The 19,880-nt window shown below is 44.9% G+C and overlaps 1 long non-coding RNA gene across 1 annotated transcript; it reads right to left on the bottom strand.

Moving 5' to 3' along the window:
• Positions 1–1,354: 1,354 nt before the first annotated feature.
• Positions 1,355–19,415, bottom strand: LOC114632656. The gene is made up of 3 exons (XR_003713121.1): positions 19,315–19,415; positions 4,503–4,652; positions 1,355–1,468 (listed from the first exon to the last, which is right to left on the bottom strand). It is a non-coding gene; the product is annotated as an uncharacterized LOC114632656 (long non-coding RNA).
• Between the last annotated feature and the right edge of the window lie 465 nt (positions 19,416–19,880).

The following is a 19,880-nucleotide window of genomic DNA, read 5'->3' on the forward strand; positions in this document are numbered from 1 at the left end:
GGATTTCCCCCTAGGGTATTCTGCATTCAGACAGTTCAGCCTTACTACCTGATAGTAGTAGGGACCTCACAGCTGTGGCCACAGTAAGAAGTCACACCACCATAACCACAGGAAGCAGGGGGCCCATAGATAGGCCACCCTCAGATGCTTGGCCTCAGATGCGTGTCTTACCACACATAGCAAGAGCCATGCATTTGTTCTCCCCAGTCATCTCTCATTCTGGTGTGTTCATGTCCAGGTAGCAAGTGCTGCATGACTTCCTGGGGAGTCTATATCTGTTTACTCCAGACAGAGAGGGCAAAAATACATCAATCAAGTAACTCCATCCAAGTTCAGCTCAGTGAACCAATGAGTTTAATTGAGATAGCATATAAAAGTATGTGTGAGGGGCTTCCCACAGGATCATGGGTAACTTAAAGGCAGCGAAGGCAGCTATACCACCAAAGAGTCCCTTCCTCCTTCAGCAATTGTTAGCTACTTAAATATCCTAGAAAGTGAAGGACACAAGCAGCCTGTGGGTCAGCCATACATTCCAGGAGGGAGTCTTGTGAGAGTTACCTGAGGGCAGTCACTCTGATTTCAAGATGGCAGCAGTTATACCATGTTAAGACAACAGTTTCCCCAAACACTATGGCATTGACTGAATGGTTCTTAATCCATGTTCAATTACTATTCTTCATTGTGATGGTTTTGGGAGAACAGATTTGGGGAAGATGATTATGAGACACCTGGAGGACTAGCAAGACAGAGGAACCAAGAAGTGTGTCCTTGTTAGACCCTGAGTCTGACAGGAGCTTGTCTTACACACCCCATCCTACAGAACTATGAAAGCTGAATTGCTTTATAAATCTACCCAATCTGTCGTGTTTGTTACAGAGCTTGAACTACAGCTATCAGTGTATGTGAATTCAGCGTAGAATGCAGTGCGGTAAAATGATCTTGATCTTTAATATGTAGTAAGTAAAATCGTGAAGGGCTCAAGCTATGGAGATAGAAAATTTTTATGTAAATAAAATATACATAATCTTTACTGATTGAAGAGCAGACTTTTTTTTTTGCAAGTATACAACTATTAATATTTCTTCGGGGGAGGACCACCAGTAACTTCATTGTACACTTATTTTTAAACATAATTTAATTGTATGTGTATGGGTGCTTTGTCTGCACGTATGTCTGTGTACCACACACATGCCTGATGCCAGTGGAAGCCAGAAAAGGGATCTCTTGGAACTGGAGTTAACAGCTGTGAACCACCACCCAAGTGCTGTGAATCAAACCCAGGTCCTCTGGAAGAGCAGCCAGCAGTCCAGACTTCTGAGACATCTTCTAGCCCCACTGGACATTTCTTTGCACTGCTCGGGTTTGCTTTTGTTTTTGTTTTGAACTGTGTGTAATGGTGCTTTTGGTCCAGATGACAGCCACGTAGGCTAGTCACCGAAGCTGACAGACACTTGAAGAGGGGGTTGACCTGTAGGGAGGGAAACAGAGACCTCTGCCTGAGTTCAGCATCCTTATGACACTACAGGCAAGCTGAGCTCAAGCTGTTTCCGATTAATATCACAGTCCTCCAGATGAATGGAATGTAAACCACATACCAATTACAAGAATCCCAAGAAGGAAACTCCCTCTTCCGTCTGTCTATCCACCCACTTGTCCGACCACCCACCCACACAACTATAGTGTCTCTCAAGGGCAGAAGGGGAGAGGGAGAATGGGAGGGGAGTGGTAAGTGTGGGGGGAGGGAGGTGACCAAGAGCAAGCTCGAGTGCTCCTGGTGCTAACAATACTGGGTCTGTGAGCAACCCTCTTCCTTCCTTCTCTCCTTCCCTCCATTCCTCCCTCACTCCTCTTCCCTCCTTTCCTCCCTCCCTTCCTTCTGTCCTCCTTCCTTCCTTCCTTCTACGGTAGGTCTCATTTTCTGGAGGGTGATTTATATCTGTGAAGACTTTTGCCCACAGTCACAAAGCCAGTTACAAAGTCAGCAGTGAAAATAATTCTCTTTCCTGTGCTAAAATAGAACTTGCACACTGTGAAGCCTTCTCCAGAGTGGCAGCAATAAGCAGGTAGGACCCCCCTGGCAGAAGCACCTCCCACAAAGGCTGTACAACCACAGCAAAAGTGTGGTGTTCTACTTCCCAAACTCTTCCATCCTCAACCCCGTGCTCTGAAAGAAGCTAAAGTTAGAATCAGTCTTTTGCTGTGTCCAAAGCTATCTTGAGAGTGAGTGAGTGCTTGCCTCGGTCAGTCTGGTCAGCCACTGGAGAAGGAACACACTCTCGAATGGCCAATTGGACACCACCAACAGGATGGTTCTATAGTCTGCAGTATCTATTTGGAATCCTGAAACTGTGATTGTATCCCTGGGATCAGAACTTGATCCCAGCTTACTGTTTTGTTTTTGTTCTCAGCATTGATGAGGGTCACTTTCGTGAGTGTGTGTGTGTGTGTGTGTGTGTGTGTGTGTTGGGTGTGTACACTTGGTAGGTAAGCACTCTCTCACTGAGCTAGTTGCTCAGCTGTAGTGTCACCCATCTCTAGCAGAATCAGCCAGCCAGCAAAGCTTTCCTTAGTATCTTTTCGTACGGAGGCCATGCATGTTCATTAGGCAGCTGACTTTGGGGGACAATGGGAAACATCCACCAGATCAAGGGAAGGTGAGAAGAGGAGACAAAGGTGAATGTGAAATGTCAGAAGCATAGATCAGAGCCTGGAAGGCACATGCTGCAACTTCCAGGTTCTTACTGGATGAAGGATGCATAGAGACAGAAATAGCTTATTTATTAAGGAAGGGAAAGATACTCTCTAGAGTGTAGGCCAGAGCCCAGAGGTTTAGAAGCTCGGTGGCTCTGGTTCACTAGAGTCTCAGCCCTTTATGGGTCACTTGTGCTCATTCACGGTCTCAAGCTTTTCTCCTGCTCTGTCCTTATGCATGGTTCCTGGTTGGCCCTTGGCTGTCCTTTTTCTACCATTGCTTTCTCCCACATGTTAATCTTCATACCTTTCCCTTCCTGCCTTATTTTCTTGCCACAAAACCAAAAGCACCTGTTGGATGGGAAAGAGGGTCACACACATCAAGTACTGTGAAGAAAAAGTAACCGGCATAGAGTGCCCACTGGACCCTGGTAGAAGATAGATCTGAAGGCAAGGTGCTTGTACATTGTACAAGAGAAAGGATGCATAAAGGAGACTGACAGGAAGTGTGGAAGTTGATCAGATGCAAGGAGAGATCAGGAGCTTTTTGCAAAACAGCAAAAGGACCCTTGAAAGGCAGGAAGCCTCTCTCTGGTCTTCAGAGCTGGAAAGAATTCTCTCGGCTGCTTCATGGCACAGTTCTCTGATGCTCTGCTGGCCCCTACAGGAATGCATTATAAGAAATATGAATGGAGCAGATATCCACAGCCATGCTAAATTGCTACCTGCCCTTTCTATGGTGCTGAAAGATCTCCATGTGGAAGAGCCACGGAGTGTGACAGATTGTAGTCAACTGTCAGAGAAGGTTCTGGGCCATGCTCCCAAGCAAAGTGCTTTGTGCTTTTGTGCTTTGAGAAAAATCTCTAACTGCAAGCAAGGCTCACCAAACATCATTCAAATGAGAGAGAGAGAGAGAGAGAGAGAGAGAGAGAGAGAGAGAGAGAGAGAGAGAGTTTAGAATTGCCAGCAGAGAGGACAGGCAGAAGGAGCAATTATAATTGCTCACCTGAGAAGGCTGTTCCTGAAGGGTCACAGAATCTGCTGGTGCTCTAAAAACACTAGCCAACATTTATGTATGACTAGTTACCTCTAGCAGTGATGACTTCAAGCATATTCTAGTTAACTTGCTTTATGCTCACCCAGACCTGCAAAGTTAGCTTAATTTTCATGTTCTGGATGAGGAAACTAGGATATGAATTGATTTAATGGCTTTCTCAAGATCGTACTGAGACTAGATACATGTTATCTATTATTACCTACAAGATTGCTACACAGCAGCTTAAGCAACCCTCTGCCCTTATCCCCCAGGGACCGAGGGTCCAGATCTAAATGATCTAGCTGAGGGTCTCTCATGAGCTGCAGTCCAGTGGCTAGCCAGCGCCAAAATTTCGTCTGGGACACCATCAGGAAAGGATCTGTGGCTGTTGGCAGATGGCTATTCCTGCAGTAGGGTTAGAGTGACAGCCTCTGCACCCAGTGACTGTTGGCCAGAGACCACCTTGGCCCCTTGCCTTGTGGGTCTCTATACGATCACTCACAAATACCACCTGTGTCCTCAGAAACCAGTTAAAGAGGGTACCTGCTCTAAGGAAAGCCAGTCTTGGGCCCCACCACTGTGCACATGGCAGCTCATCATAGTTGCTATGTTGATTTATAAGAAGCAACAAAGCTCCATGCATTCTCAGGACAAGAAACAGATAGCACCAGGGGCAAAGGTCTCTGCAGTGCTCCTCTGAATCTACCAGAGTAATGGTCTATGTCTGAACCCAGACGGCTTGGCTTCAAAGCCCTGCATCACTAAGGTTTCTTACCGCTGTGACGAACACCCTGTAATGGCACCTTACAGGAGGACAGGTTTGTTCTGGTCTGTTCTGGCTCGCGGTTTGCGCCTATAATCCATCGTGGTGCAGTAGGTGTGTTGGCAAAAGCTCGGCACAGCTGCTCACATTTTTTCCCCAGACCTGAAAATAGAGAGATGAATACAGGTGCCAGGCTGCCTTCGCCTCTTCGTATACTCCAGGACCCAAGCCTGTGGGACGATACAGCCTACCTTAGAGTGGGTTTCCTTTCTCAATCCTGCTTACAATCTACCCCACAAGCATGCCATTCATTGTTTCCACGGTGACTCCAGAGCCTGTCAAACTGACAATCAATATAAACCACCACAGTCTCCGTAGCTAACCATTGTGCTCCCTGTTAGCTTCAGCGTTCCATTGCTGTGAGAAAATACCTAAGGCAAAGAGGAGGGAAGGATTTGTCTCCGTTTCAGTCCACTGCGACTTGACCGTCATTGTTTTGCAGCAGTGACGAGGGAGTTCATTTTGAGCAGAGCGTGGGATGGAGAAGACCATTCATATCGCAGTGTCCAGGAAGCAAAGGGGCCCCAATACCCCCTTCAAAGGCCCTCCAGTGACCTAACTCCCTTCCACTAGACTCCACCTCCTGTGCTTAAGGAGAGAGAGCAACATACTATACAGCGTATGCTGGTTAGCATAATATAACACGGCATTAGGAAGTTAGGGATATTGCATAGTTGCGATTAAAATATGGAGTGCCCGCCAGCTCATGGCACTGTTCTAGAAGGCTGTAGAACCTTCAGGAGGTGGAGTCTCACTGAGACAGTGGGTCACTGGGACTCGAGTAGTTAATAACTGGGTCCTTCTGTCTGTCTTTTCTCTGCTTCCCTGACTGCTGCAATATGACCTGCTGCCTCATACTCCTTCAGGCACTCCTTCCCTGCCATATTAACTGTGAGCCACCACAGATAAGAGTGTAGTTAATACAAGTGTCCTGGGATATACCCTGCTAAACAGTCACTAAGTTAACTAATTAAATTAAATTAATGTAGGACTCAGTTAACCTGGATAGATGGTCATCTTATGCTACACGGAGAAAAAAAAAAAACAACAGAAGAGGCCTGTGATGAGCCTGTGTGTGACCATCACTTTAAAATCAACATGTACTTACTGTGAAGACAGAAGACTGAAAATATGAAAGAAAACCTGGGATGTACTGGACACACACCAGACCCCCACTGCGGCACAGCTGAAGGGGCTCCAGCCATACTGTGTTCTCTGACCCTGCAAGTGCACTGGTGAATTCCAGAGTCTGTCTCTTGACCCCACCAGTGCTTATCAAAAATACATACTATTAACAGCAAAGGGTTGGTGGTATAGCTCAATTGGTAGTGTCCTAAAAATGCACAACGCTCTGGTTTGATACCCAACATTGCATTAACTGGGTGAGGTAGCACAGACTTGTATTCTCAGCACTTGGGAGTTGGAGACAGGAGGATTAGGAGTTCAGGGTGATCTTCAGCTACTTAGAGAGTTTGAGGTCAGCCTAAGCTGCATGAGACCCTATCACCAGATCACCAGAACAACTACCACCACCATCACCAAAAAAAAAAAAAAAAAGCATTGGCTTTGTCCCAGCAGAGAAGTGCAGGGGCTTACAGTGAACCCTTGGGTGGTGTATTATGACACTTTCATGGAGCTTTTACATCATCCTTCCCAAGTTCCCTCCTTCTTTCTAAAGGTGGGTGCTAGAGATCAGAGCAGCAGCAAAGCAGCAGTGTAGCCTTGGCACAAAGACAAGTCAGAAGAGAGTCCAGGCCTACCGCCCCCCCCCCCCGAAAGTGGAAGGCAAAGGTAGATGCCTGAGGTTGTCCTATGATCTCTGCATGTGCCATGGTTTGCGCATGGACACGTGCGCGCACACACACAAACACTCATGCATAGAGAGAAAGACATTTGAAGGAAAGTGAGCAGTGCTTCCAGCAGTGTCCAGAGTCTTATGGGGGGTGGTAGAGCAGGCAGAGGGCAAGGCATGATGGCTTCCTATGTCTTAAACTCTCACCTGTGAACCTTTAAGAAATTACTCTTTCAGATTCCCTCTCTCTCTCTCTCTCTCTCTCTCTCTCTCTCTCTCTCTCTCTCTCTTTCTCTCTCTCTCTCTCTCTCTCTCTCAGGTTTTCTTTGAGTTATAAGACAAAGGATCCAGAAAGCCACTGAGGAAAGGCTAGCGGTTCCTGGTTTCCCGGGACTCCTCACCCACCAAAACTATTGCCTGAGGCTCTCTGTCACTCTCAAGGCCCCTGGCTTCCCCTTCTCCCTCCTGAGATCTGTTCCTTCTCTTTCCTGTTTCTTCCCTGTGGAAAGTGCTCTGTATCTTATGCTCACTGTAGGAAGGGAATCTGCCCAGGATGAAATTGTACCTTGACTGTCTGATTCAGATGAGAACCCTGGGTTTGAGACTTTTGAATTGATGATGGGACAACCTAAGACTGCTGGGGACTGTTAGGAAGGGAATCCATGCTTTTTATGTACTAAAAAGAGACAAATTTGAGGGAGTACAAAGGCAGAGTGCTATTCTTTGAATGTTTGGTCAATCCCCACCTCATTTGGTATTGGAAATAATCCCCTTGCACCGTGCAGGCAGGTGTTTGTGAATGTTGAGGTCTCAGGGCTCTGCCTTCATGCCCAGATTAATGCTGTTACAGAACAGCACTGGGGGATGTTTCTTTCTCTGCCGTTGGATGTCACGATGCTCATCTTCTGGGAAGGGTGTAGTTACAACCTCACTTCTGACTTGATCCTTTTAAACGCCACCTATTTATTTATTCATCCACTTTATTTGTTTATTGTGAGGGCGGGGCACACGTGTACCTTGTATGTATAGAGGTCAGAGGGCAACTTTGCAGAAGTTGATTCCCTGGTCCTTCCTTGTTTTGAGGCAGGGTGTCACTTGTTTCTACCACTGCATGGTTGAGCTTCCACTTGTTTCTCTTGCCTCCACCTCTACAGGAGTGCTGGGATTACAGATTTGGTGGGTCCTGAGGACTGAAGTCTATCAGACTTGAGAGCAAAGTGCTTTTGTCTGCTGATCCATCTCCCTGGCTCCTTCTGTCTTTAGAACTGTGGAAAATAAATTTCTATCTGACTTTTTATCTATTCTTTGCTCATTTCATTCACGAATAATACAATGTGTTTAGATCACATCCACCCATCCTTCCCTTCTTTCAACTTGTAAATCCTTCTATGTCCTCAATAAACATCTCCCCAAACACCCAGGACTCATCCATTTTATCATACTGTGGACTAAAGAAAGGGAGGAAAATGTCTTCCATGAGACCCCTGAGTCAAGGGCCCTGGATTTATGGATACATGTGTGTGTGTACATGAGCACAGTGCTAAGGCTCAAACCCAAGCAAAGCCTTAGGCTTGCTAAACAGATGCTCTATTCCTGAGCTATGCCCTCAGCCTGTGGTGGTTTGTGTATGCTTGGCCCAGGGAATGGCACTATTAGAAGATATGGCCCTGTTGGAGTAGGTGTCTCACTGTGGGTGTGGGCTTTAAGACCCTCATCTTAGCTGCCTGGAAGCCAGTTTTCTGCTAGCAGCCTTCAGATGAAGATATAGAACTCTCAGCTCTGCCTGCACCATGCCTGCTTGGATGCTGCCATGGTCGCTCCTTGATGTTAATGGACTGAACCTCTGAACCTATAAGCCAGCCCTGATTAAATGTTGTCTTTATAAGACTTGCCTTGGTCATGGTGTCTGTTCACAGCAATAAAACCCTAACTAAGACACAGCTTAATATCATAGACTTAGATCTGCATTCAGGTACTAGAATCCCAGCAAACTTCTCGTTCATAGTTTGTCTCCATTTCCAAGAAGGTTAGACCTGGAATCACCCCAGGCAACAGTGTCTCTGAAGACAGACCATCACTACCACGTTTGATCATGCTTGCTGGCTCACTAAGACCTCAGTGGGGTTATCCGAGCACTTCCAAAAGAAAACAGGAGCCACACAGAACCACTTTGGCCCATTGAAAGATAGTTAAATGGGACTTGGTATTCATCACTTCAGGGAAATAGCTGAACACAGCTGTTGCCCTCCTTCCTGCCACCCATGCGGCTATGTTTTTAAATATGGCTTGAACTCAAAGCTCTTTACATTTATAAAAATTCTTTCCACAAATGCTCTTTCCAATAACAATATTCCCATGTGTGACTTTTGCTTCCGATATTTTTCTTATAAATCAATTTGCTGAAACAGAGTCCTCTTGTCCCTGGGATTTTGTGTCCACAAATGATCCTACTCCCTACCCTATGGCAAGGAACCCCAGAACATTTAGGCTCCTCTCTGTCATCACTCCTTAGAGCTTTATCATACAGGATTATGACAGTCTGAACAGGGCTCTGGACCAGATGTGCAATGACACGGTCCACACAGACACGGAGCCTGTGGGCTCCAGGCAGGGTGTCTAAGTACAGTGTGCGTTCCTGTCCTGCTTCTCTCCACAGATCTCCACCTTTGGAAAAGGGGAAACAAGAAGACAGGTTGTCTTCATAATTTCTACTTCCAGATACCAACACCCTTATTGTATGTGGGATGAACCCAGTCCCATGGCCGGATCCACTCGGGCCATCAGATGAGAATCTCTCCGGTAGGACTCTGTGGGAGTGGTTTGGAAGCTCCTCGGGAGATTCTAATGTGCCTCTAAGATTGAGACCCACTTGCAGGACACCCCAGCAGCATCCCACCATCCAAGTCCACAGCTGTCATGTTAAGGCACAGGTGGAGCTGTCTGATTTGGGGTAGGTGTCTCCCCAAAAAGGTTATCCTTTCTGCCATCTGGAGACTTGGATTGGGTCCAGTGGCCCTGTGGCTAGAGGTATAGAACTTCATTATTTCCAAAGAATGGTCCTGGTCCTTCCTTGCCTTGGAGACATGACTGCTGTGGTGAGGCTCCCCCCTACACACACACACACACACACACACACACACACACACACACAAACACACGCCCACAGTCATCACAAAACACCTTGCATTCATTTAGAGCCTTCAGTACTTTGTTTTAGCTTAGTCAATATTGCATTTTCCTGCTATAAAAAAAGCATAAGCAGAAATGTGAACATATGCATACATGTATATGCATGTGTGTAGATGATAGATATATTGTATGTAAATGTATATACAGACCCAAACTCTGTATAGTTACATTCATTCATACGAATTATGAATTCGTGCCCGCATGCACATGCCTGCACACACACATGCGCGCGCACGCACACACATCTATAAATGATTCCAGAATAACTAGATTGAGCAGAAACTAGCAAAGGGAAGCTAGACAATTGTCACTCCGATCCAGAAGCAGCATCTTTCTCTCTTTTGTTTGTTCTTTGTTCATGTAGATGAGGCTCACTTCAAACTCACAGAGATCCACCTATCTCTGCCTCCTAGCGTTGGGATTCAACTATGCCCAGCCCTCTCCCTTTAAAGGCGTATTTGTTTTTATGTGTGAGGAATGTTTGCACGTGTGTATGAGCTCACAGCGATGAGGGTGTCAGATCCCCTGAAACTAGAGTTACAGATGATTACTAACTACTATGCTGGGGCTGGTAACCAAACCTAGATCCTCTGGAAGAACAGTAACTGAGCTCCATGGGAAGTAACCCAGCTCCATGGGAAGCTGTAAGTCTTTAGAGGGACTAAGCTGGGGTTTTCAGGCGAAGAGAAACTGTAGGAAGGTAGAGTGAATCTGGTAGGCAGGATGGAGCTTTAGTACAGCTCCAGTTCCCAAACAGATGTAACTTGTTTTTCTAGATTCTCACACTCCCTGCCCTATCAACCCACAGTCCTGTGGGGCCACAAGCTTCTCAATCAACTTGTCTTAATCTTCACTCACCTGATTCCCTTAGCTACCGATATCAGCCCAAGGTAGGAAGGGCATTTCCACTTTCCTTCCCCTTTCTGCACCGTAACATTTAGGAAGGTTGAACTTCCCCACTTGAAGATGATATAATTGTGGGAGTGGGAATTCCATTGACCTGTGAGGTCATAGTGTGAAGAGTCCTTCACACAGGAAGGACTCTTATCTTCCTCCACTGGTTCTCTCTCTTTTTTTTTAATTATTGAATATTTTATTTACACTTCAGATATTATCCCCTTACCCCATTCCCCCACCCACCCAGGAACCCCCTATCCCATCCCCCTTCCTCCTGCTTCCATGAGGATATGCCCCCACCCCCAACTCCCACCTCCCCATGCTCTAATTCCCCAACACTCGGCATCCAGCCTCCATGGGTCCAAGGATCTCCTCTCCCACCTATGCCCAAAAAGGCCATTCTCCCCTACATATACAGCTGGAGCCATGGGTCCCACCCTATGTGCTCCCAGGCTGGTGGTTTAGACCCTGGGAGCTCTGGTTGGTTGGTATTGTTGCTCTCCTCATGGGGCCACAAACCCTTTCAGCTCCTTCAGTTCCTTCTCTCTAACTCCTCCATTGGGAACCCCTTGATCAGTTCAATGGTTAGCTGTGAGCATCCGCCTCTGAATATGTCAGACTCTGGCAGACCTCTGAGGAGACATCTATATATCAGGCTCCTGTCAACATGCACTTCCTGACATCTACATCAGTGTCTACCTTTGATGACTGCACATGGGATGGATACCCAGGTGGAATGGTCTCCAGAGAGCCCCTCCTTCAGTTTCTGCCCCACACTTTGTCTCCATATTTGCTCCCTTGAGTATTTTGTTACTCTTTCTAAGAAAGACCAAAGCACCCACACTTGGTCTTCCTTCTTCATGAGCTTCATGTGGGTCTGTGAGTTGAATCTTGGGTATTGCCAGCTTCTGAGCTAATAAGGACCTTCACATAAAACCAGATACACTGAAACTAATAGAAGAGAAGATGGGGAAGAACCTTGAATACTTGGGCACAGGGGAAAAGTTCCTGAATAGGCTTATGCTCTAAGATCAAGAGTTGACAAATGGGACCTCATAAAATTGCAAAGTTTCTGTAAGGCAAAGGACACTGTCAATAAGACAAAACGGCAACCAACAGATTGGGAAAAGATCTTTACTGATCCCACATCTGATAGAGGGCTGATATCCAATATATACAAAGAGCTCAAGAAATTAGACTACAGACAACCAAATAACCCTATTAAAAATGGGGTACAGGGCTAAACAGAGAATTCTCAACTGAGGAAATTCAAATGGCCGAGAAGCACCTAAAGAAATGTTCAGCATCCTTAGTCATCAGGGAAATGCAAATCAAAACAACCCTGAGGTTCCATCTCACACCAGTCAGAATGGCTAAGATCAAAATCTCAGGTGATAGTAGATGCTGGCGAGGGTGTGGAGAAAGAGGAACACTCCTCCATTGTTGGTGGGACTGCAAGATGGTGTAACCACTCTGGGAATCAGTCTGGCAGTTCCTCTGAAAATTGGACATAGCATTACCTGAGGACCTAGCTAGACCACTCCTGGGCATATACCCAGAAGATGCTCCAACATATAACAAGGACATATGCTCCACTATGTTCATAACAGCCTTATTTATAATAGCCAGAAGCTGGAAAGAACCCAGATGTCCTTCAACAGAAGAATGGATACAAAAAATGTGGCACATTTACACAATAAAGTATTACTCAGCTATTAAAAACAATGAATTCAAGAAATTCTTAGGTAAATGGATGGAACTGGAAAATATCATCCTGAGTGAGGTAACCCAATCACAAAAGAACACACATGGTATTCTCTCACTGATAATTTAATATTAGCCCAGAAGCTGCCTGTTCTCTTGTCCCTGTGGGTTCAGCATTAATCCAGATACCTGTTAATTGAAGAAAAACAGTGAATGAGTCCAAAACTTTCAACTTTTCCTAACGAAAGTTACAAATTGGGTTTTAGATTTTGGTGGCTACTTCCAAACAGAACGGTTGCTATCCCAAGGTACTCTGTCCGAGCTCTATACATTCCTTCCCACAGTTTGTCTAACCAATTTAGTTGGTTATTTTCCCTTCTGATTCTTTCTTCATAATCAGCTATTATAATAAAATCAGCTATGTGCCTTGATTGACAAGGGCAAAACTAACCTGAGGAGAGAAGCAGAGTGGAGTGCCTCATCTGGGTTCTGGTATTAAGGGTGAAACAGTTTTCTTTTTGAGGTAATGAGCCTCTCCATAAAATATTTGCCCAGTGACTACTTCCTACCATAAAGTAGGTATTGTAGGGAGACGAGGAAGCTATTCACACATGTATTTATGAAGGAAAGATATTTTAAATATGCTTCAACCAATAATAATGTAAAAATACCCAGGAGCCCTGTGATGTGGAGCCAGAAAGAGTCTATGAGGTGAGGTGATGTCTGACCCAGTCCCCTGTGTCACATGCAGAAATGTTTCAAATATAAAATAAACTAATAACTGAGAAGCTGGAAGGAAGGAAGGTCTTTGCCCTTAGCTACTTTAAAGGGACACAAACTGTATTTAAGTGAGAAATCTATAGCATTTTAAGGAAAGGGAGATTTGAAGTGCTGTAGGAATTGCTTCGTTGTTTTGTTTTTGGTTTTTGTTGTTGTTATTTCTTTAAGACAGGGTCTCAAACAGTTCAAGCTGTTCTCAAACTTTCTCTGTAGCCCAGGATAACCTGGAACTCCTGCCTCAATCTCTCAAGTGATGACATTATAGGCTTGTCACAAAGTCTGGCTTAAACTGGTTTAAATCCTAACATTTCATAGCTAATAGGAAAATCAAGGACTTTGCAATTTACATCATCTAACCCAATGGTTCCTTTTCACATTCTCATGATGTTCTTTCCTTCTTGAGAAAACTCAAGCGCTGTGCTGCTGATGGGGTGGGCACCTGGCTGCATTCCAATCTGAGTAGGGACTGGAACCCCACAACCAGAAATGGAAGAGACCCTATTTCCTGCACAAAACTTCAAGGGGTTTTTAAGCATGGGATCTGGATAAATAGACCACCTCAGGCCACAGACTTGCCAAGTGCAACATGCTTCTCAGTTCATCATAGGTTCTCTGGAACTCAGAAAGCATCTTCTGTCCTCAGATCGTGATGACGTTTTTCGATAGTGTTGAGCATCTCTCATCTCTTGGGAGCTTACCTTGGGAAGCTAGGTGCGGATGATCAGAGGTCACCCACAGGCCACAGTTTTCGAGTTTCTTGTCTCATACCCACAAAGAATAAAGAAAGGGGGTCAAGGGGTAAGCATAGTGAACATAGAAAGAAAAAGTGAGAAAGAACCCTGAAAGTAGAAGGAATCTTTAGGGAGGAATACCTCCATGTTCCTCTGCCTAGTGGTATTTTACAGGTCTTATAGTGGGAACTGGCTGGAGGTTGAGGCATCTTTATTGAGACTGGTTATTTTTTCAGCTCACACTGCCCTAAGCCAGTAAGAAGCCCTCATGCTAGTGTCCATGTGTTCTCTCTACCCACAGAGAAGTGATCCAATCAAGGGAGTGGTTGCCATGGGCCCTACCTCACTGCCTAATTGGAGCTAACTAACTCCAGTCACTATAATCTGTAGTTCAGGGTTACTTTATTCCTCTGTGTGAGTTTGTCTTCCCCAGCTTGGTAAGTTTGCTTATATCATTACCTCTGCCTGGAATGGTCTGCCACCACTCCTTCTTCAATGAGCAGTCTTTTTTCAAGTTGGTGTTAGAATTCTAATGATTGCTGGTCCAGAAACAATCAGGTAGAAAATTTTCAGTAAAGTGAAATTCCAATTAAGAGAGGCAGAATACCCTGACCCCAGGAAATAACATTTCCAACTCACAAGGCCAAGGCTGAAGTTCCAGACAGAAGTTCCTACAAGAAAGGTCCCAGTGAAGAAGAAAGAAAGTGTGTCTGCTATACAGAGGATGGGGGTGAGAGAAGGAGACAGAGGCTGTCTATAGTAACTATAGACAATACAAAAACAAAGGCCGATCAAAACTCTAAGAAAACCCATCAACTTTCTAAGAAGAGAAAAACGTATCTGGAAAAAACCACCTAAGGACAAAGGGTTTATTTTGGCTTGCGGTTTCAGAGATCTGGGGGCAGGCATACCTGGCATGTTCTATTACTCTGAGGTCTGAGGCAAGGCAGAATCATCAGGGCAAGACGATTGTGGCAGGAGAAAGCTGCCTGTCTCGTGGTGGCCAGGAAGCAGGGTGACAGAAAGAAAAGAATCTGAGTAGGAGTTGGAGAGATGGCTCAACAGTTGAGAACATGCATCATTCTTGCTGATGACCAAGTTAGCAGTACCCACATAGAGATCTCACAATCTTGCAGCTCCAGCTACAGGAAATCTCAGGCCTCTGGCCTCCAAGGTACATGCATTCATGTACTCATACACACACTCACATATACACACTATTACAGATAATTCAAATATTTTTTTAAAAGGCAGTGGACAATATATACCCTTCAAAGGCATAACCTCAGTGACCCATCTCCTCCCACTACACACCAGTTCCTGATAGTCCATTGTCAACTACAAGTTCATCGCTGCCTTAATCCAGGAATGTCCTCATAATCCAATCATCTCTTAACAGAGCCACCAACTGGAGATCAAGTGTTTAACACATAAGCTTTTGGGGACATTTTATATCTAGAACATAAAATTACTCAGTCATAGAAATACAAAAAATTGATCATTACTTTAATTACAAATCATGTGCCTACAGGACCAGAGTGGAGAGGAGACACTTAACCAAGTTAGGGCCAGTGAATCTGAGCCTAAGTTGTTGTTAAGGTTTATGGGAAAGATCCTTAAAAGGTTAAAAACACTCTGGGCATCCCCCCCTTTCCTTTCTCGTGCCTCTTCCCCGCCAGATGTGAAGACTCCAGGATTTTTATGGTGAATTTGTAATTGTTTGGATCCAAGTTCCTTCTATCTTTCTGTTCTTACATCTGGTTTTCCTTATTCAGGAGATAAACAAATCTTTATCTTGTTTAAGTAATTTTTACTGGGTCTCTGTACTGGCAGCCGAATATAGTTTCTCTCTGATACAAGACATATAGCAAATTGTTTGGAGGCACAGAGCTGACTGTGGAAGCCCAGGCTTCTCCAGCTGTGTAAGATAACTCATGATGAGTTGTGCTTGTTGTGCAGTCATGCATGTGCGTGTGTGTGTGTGTGTGTGTGTATGCATGTGCATGTGTATGTGGGGGGGACAGGGCATGTGTGTGTGTATGTGTATGCATATATGTGTGTGTCCATGTAAATGCATGTATGTGTATGTGTGTGCATGTGCATGTGTATATGTATGTGTATGCATGTATATGTGTGTCCATGTACATGCATGTGTGTGTATGTGTGCAGTGTAGCACACTCTGCTGCCTGTTTGAGCACCCATGTGGAGGGGAGATGAGAGAACATGTCAGGGTAGCCAGGAAAGTTCAAGGGGTGATTTTCATATGAGTGGTTTTGCCTGACCCCTCATAGGATTCATGTGTCTGGCCACTGATTTTAACAGCAGTCTGAATTATAGAGTCACTTTTTAGAGCAGAGGCTGCCTGCTGCTGGTCTCTCCTCCTGCCCTGCTCACTCCCTTTCTGAGTCGTCAGCCTCCTTAGCTCATAAAACCAGCAAAGAAGTTGCATATGGATTTTGATTGTTCAAGTTGTACGCTGGAGTTTCATAAAATCCTGATTAGGCTACCTTTCTCTGAACCTCAGAAAGCCCTCTTTGATATCTTTATCTTTGCAAATCAACCTGACAAGTGCAAGGCCCTGAGTTTGATCCCTAGGATCAAATCAATCAATCGATAGATCGATCTATCAGAAGCGTTAGTGTCCTGGGAGGGACATCTAAAAATGAGGCCTCTCATTAATACAGGATGTTTTTGTATCCCTCATTGAAATGGTACTAGAGGTGGGGTGCTGTCTAGAGGGGACATAATCTTGAAGGATATATCTCTCTGCTGCTCAGAGGGGGAGAGAAGGAGAGAAAGATGAAAGACATCTGCCAGTAGTGTCCCTGGCAGCTTTCATCATGGGACCTAAATAGCACATCTCAGCATCTGCCTAGTCCAACACACTACAAGTGCCTGCAACAGTGGCTAGTCAGAGGTATTTGCTGCATGTGTACATGTGCGTACCTCGGATACTGTTCTATTACTGCGATGAAACACCATGACCAAGGCAACTTATAAAAGAAAGCATTTGATTGGAGCTAGCTTTGTTTCAGAAGATTAATCCATGATCAGGAATTGAGGCAGAACACAGGCAGACATGATGCTAGAGAAGTAGCTGAGAATACACAACAGATCCACAAGTTGTAGACCAAGAGAAAGACAGACACTGGGCCTGGTGTGGGCTTATGAAATCTCAAAGCCTATCTCCCAGCAACACACTTCCTCCAACAAGTCCATGTCTCCTATTCCTTACCAAACAGTTCCACTAATTGGAGACCAGGCATTCAAATATAGGAGCCATTCTTATTCAGACTATTCAGTTCATATAGGGTATATCCAGGTGGTGGGCGGGGTCTGTGCATGAAGGCCAGAGATCAACCTTGCCTACTGTCTTCAGAAGCCATTCACCTTCTTTTTGTTTTTTAAATCTTCATATGTGTTTAGGTATTTCTGTGTGTAAATGAAGGTACACTCATGCCATAATATGCATGCCATAGTCAGAGGGACTACTTGAGCGTCTATCATGGCCTTCCACTTTGTTTTGAGGCATGGTCTCTTGTTGTTCATCATCACATTCACAAGGCTAACCTGCCTCAAGAGCTGCCAGGAACTCCCCTAGCTCTGCCTCCCACTTCTCCTTAGGAGCCCTGAAATTATAGATCTACATTAGTGTTGTCTGGCTTTCAGTAGGTTCAAGGGATTTGAATTCGGGTCCCATGCTTATACAGCAAGCACTTTACTGATTGAGTCCCTGCTTAATATGTTTTTGACAGGGAGATGAACAAGCTCTTACATTACATACCACGGTTGCAATCCTATATTTTAACCTACAAAGGACATGTTATCTCCATGATCTTGGAGCACATAAACAGAAAGAAAACAGATATTCACTGCTTCAAATACCTAACACTAAATACAGAGAGACCAAAAGACCTCTGCACAGTCCACTTACGCAGGGGTGCTATTTGCCAACAAAGGGATCCTTCTGTACATGGAGTCATCCTCTCCCTGGTATCGACTATGCCCTTGGATATGGGCCTGCCTGCACAGAATGCAGCGTAAACATGCTTCCATTCAGGGTACGCTCTTGGCAGGTCTTCTTCAGTTAGCCATGCCAGCCTCTCAATTTGGCATCTCTGTCTTCCAGAGAGTGATCTAGGCTCTTGATTCTACACAGGTGACTCCTCAGAACCTAAACCAAGTCCTCTTCAGTTATTTGTGTTTCTTTGCACAGATGTTAACATTTATTCAGATGACAATTCCCTTAAAGCTGAACAAAATCTACAGTGTTATTCTAGTTTCATTTCTGTTGCGTTATAAAATACATTGATACAAAAGCAGCTTAAGAGGAGAAAGGGGTTTATTTCAGCTTACAGTTCCATTGGTGTGGGTAAGTCAAGGCAGGAACTTTAAACAGCTAGTCACATCACATCCACAGTGAAGACCAGGGAGAAATGAATGTGTTCATGCTTGCTTGCTTGCTTGCACTAAGTTCTATTTCTTTACTCTTATACAGGTCAGTGCCCCTTGCCTAGGGAATGGTGTCACTCACAGTGGACTGAGTCTTTCCACATCAATTAACCTTACTAAGACATATGGATATATCTTCCACAGATATATCCACAGGTTAATGTAAACAGTTCCTCACTGAGACTCTCTTCCCAGACAATTCTATGCTATTCGAAGTTAACCATTAAACTGATCATCACAAGTGTTAAGCTCAAGATTTTAAAGTGTGTCTTAAGAAATTAAAGTAAAAAGAGATGGTCAAAAAGTGTCTCAGAAGCAGGAAATCTGTGAGTACACACAAGCAACCTGTAGGATCTACAGCCTGAAAATACCAGGGCCTCACAGAAGACCCCAAGCAGCTATGTATGCAGCAACCCTGGGTGTAATATGCATTGATATGTTTACTAAGTCTCTGGTCCACTTTCCCTTGGCACATCTCAAGATGGACACAGCTATTTGATTTGTTCTGGCCAATGAAATGAGAATGAGAATAGTTTAATTTTTTTGCGTGTGCTATAACTGAACACTGCAAGTCAATTCTCTGCTTGCATGTATGAGTGTGCATGCATATGCTCTGTGTGTGTGTGTGTGTGTGTGTGTGTGTGTGTGTGTGTGTAATGCACCAAGGCACACGTGTGGAGATCAGTTCTCTCCTTCTACCACATGGGTCCAGGGAATAGAACTCAGATCATCAGATCTCACTGACATCACAGTATTTCACCTTAGTAAGCCTGGAAGGATCCCTTACCGCTGCTTCCCATGTGCATCCCACATGGTTCATTGTCTCCCCCAGTTGCCCTGCTCTCTCCCTCAACCATCCCAGTCGCTGTCTCTGCTCATCTAAGAGACTCTAACTTTCTGCAGCCTGTCAGTCACCAGTGACTATGGCCCTGGTTCCTCACGGTTGCTCAGGAACTAACCTTTCCCATCAATCCTGCTTCAGAACACAGCCCAGGCTGCTTCCTTGAGCAACTCTCTACCCACTTCTCCCTACCTGATCTTACACCCTCCTCCCTGCCCCTCATCTGTCTCAGAGATAATTTATTCCCCCAGGGCAAAAGGAAAAAGTTGAGTCTGTCTTGCTTTAAGACTCGTGGTTTTGGCGAGATCGTTCCCCCCCCAGTTTCCTGGCTTCAGTAAATGGCTCTCACTGCCTTTAAAATGTGACTCAAAACTCACCTCCTGCAAGGAACATTTCAGGATTGGTTGCACATGAATTGTTGCATTTGCTGCCGTGGCCCCCTGGAACTCAGCTATTCAAGAGACTGTGTAAACGTCCCCTTGTCGCCGGGTTCTTTTGTTGCTGTGTTCTTTGGGTTTCTAGGCGGCCTTTTCAGATAGATTTTACATGTGAGATTAGGAGGAAGCACTCGGTGCTGACATACTGAGAAATATTAAAATAGCTTACCCTAGGAACAATAACAAGGTCACTGCCTTGGAACCTTCTGAGGCCAAAATTTCCGTTTCTTCAGGGGTTTGACAAATACACAGATCTCTATATCACAGGCTCCACAACAGGCATTGGGAACTAGCTTAGGTGACAGATTTTCTATCCTGATGCCATGTTTATTGTAACCCAGTGTAATGACCATGTGTATTTATGGGGTACACCACAGTGTTTCAGCATGTGGATATAAAGTGTATTGCGTCCCATCAGATAGCCAGCTCTCTCGTCTCTTATTACTTCTTCATGTTTGGATATTTTCAGCTCCTCTCCCCTAGTTCTCCGTGACGTACGTAGAAGG

The sequence above is a fragment of the Grammomys surdaster genome, unplaced genomic scaffold (genome assembly GCF_004785775.1).
Source record: "Grammomys surdaster isolate TR1022 unplaced genomic scaffold, NIH_TR_1.0 375, whole genome shotgun sequence".
Classification (NCBI taxonomy): domain Eukaryota; kingdom Metazoa; phylum Chordata; class Mammalia; order Rodentia; family Muridae; genus Grammomys; species Grammomys surdaster.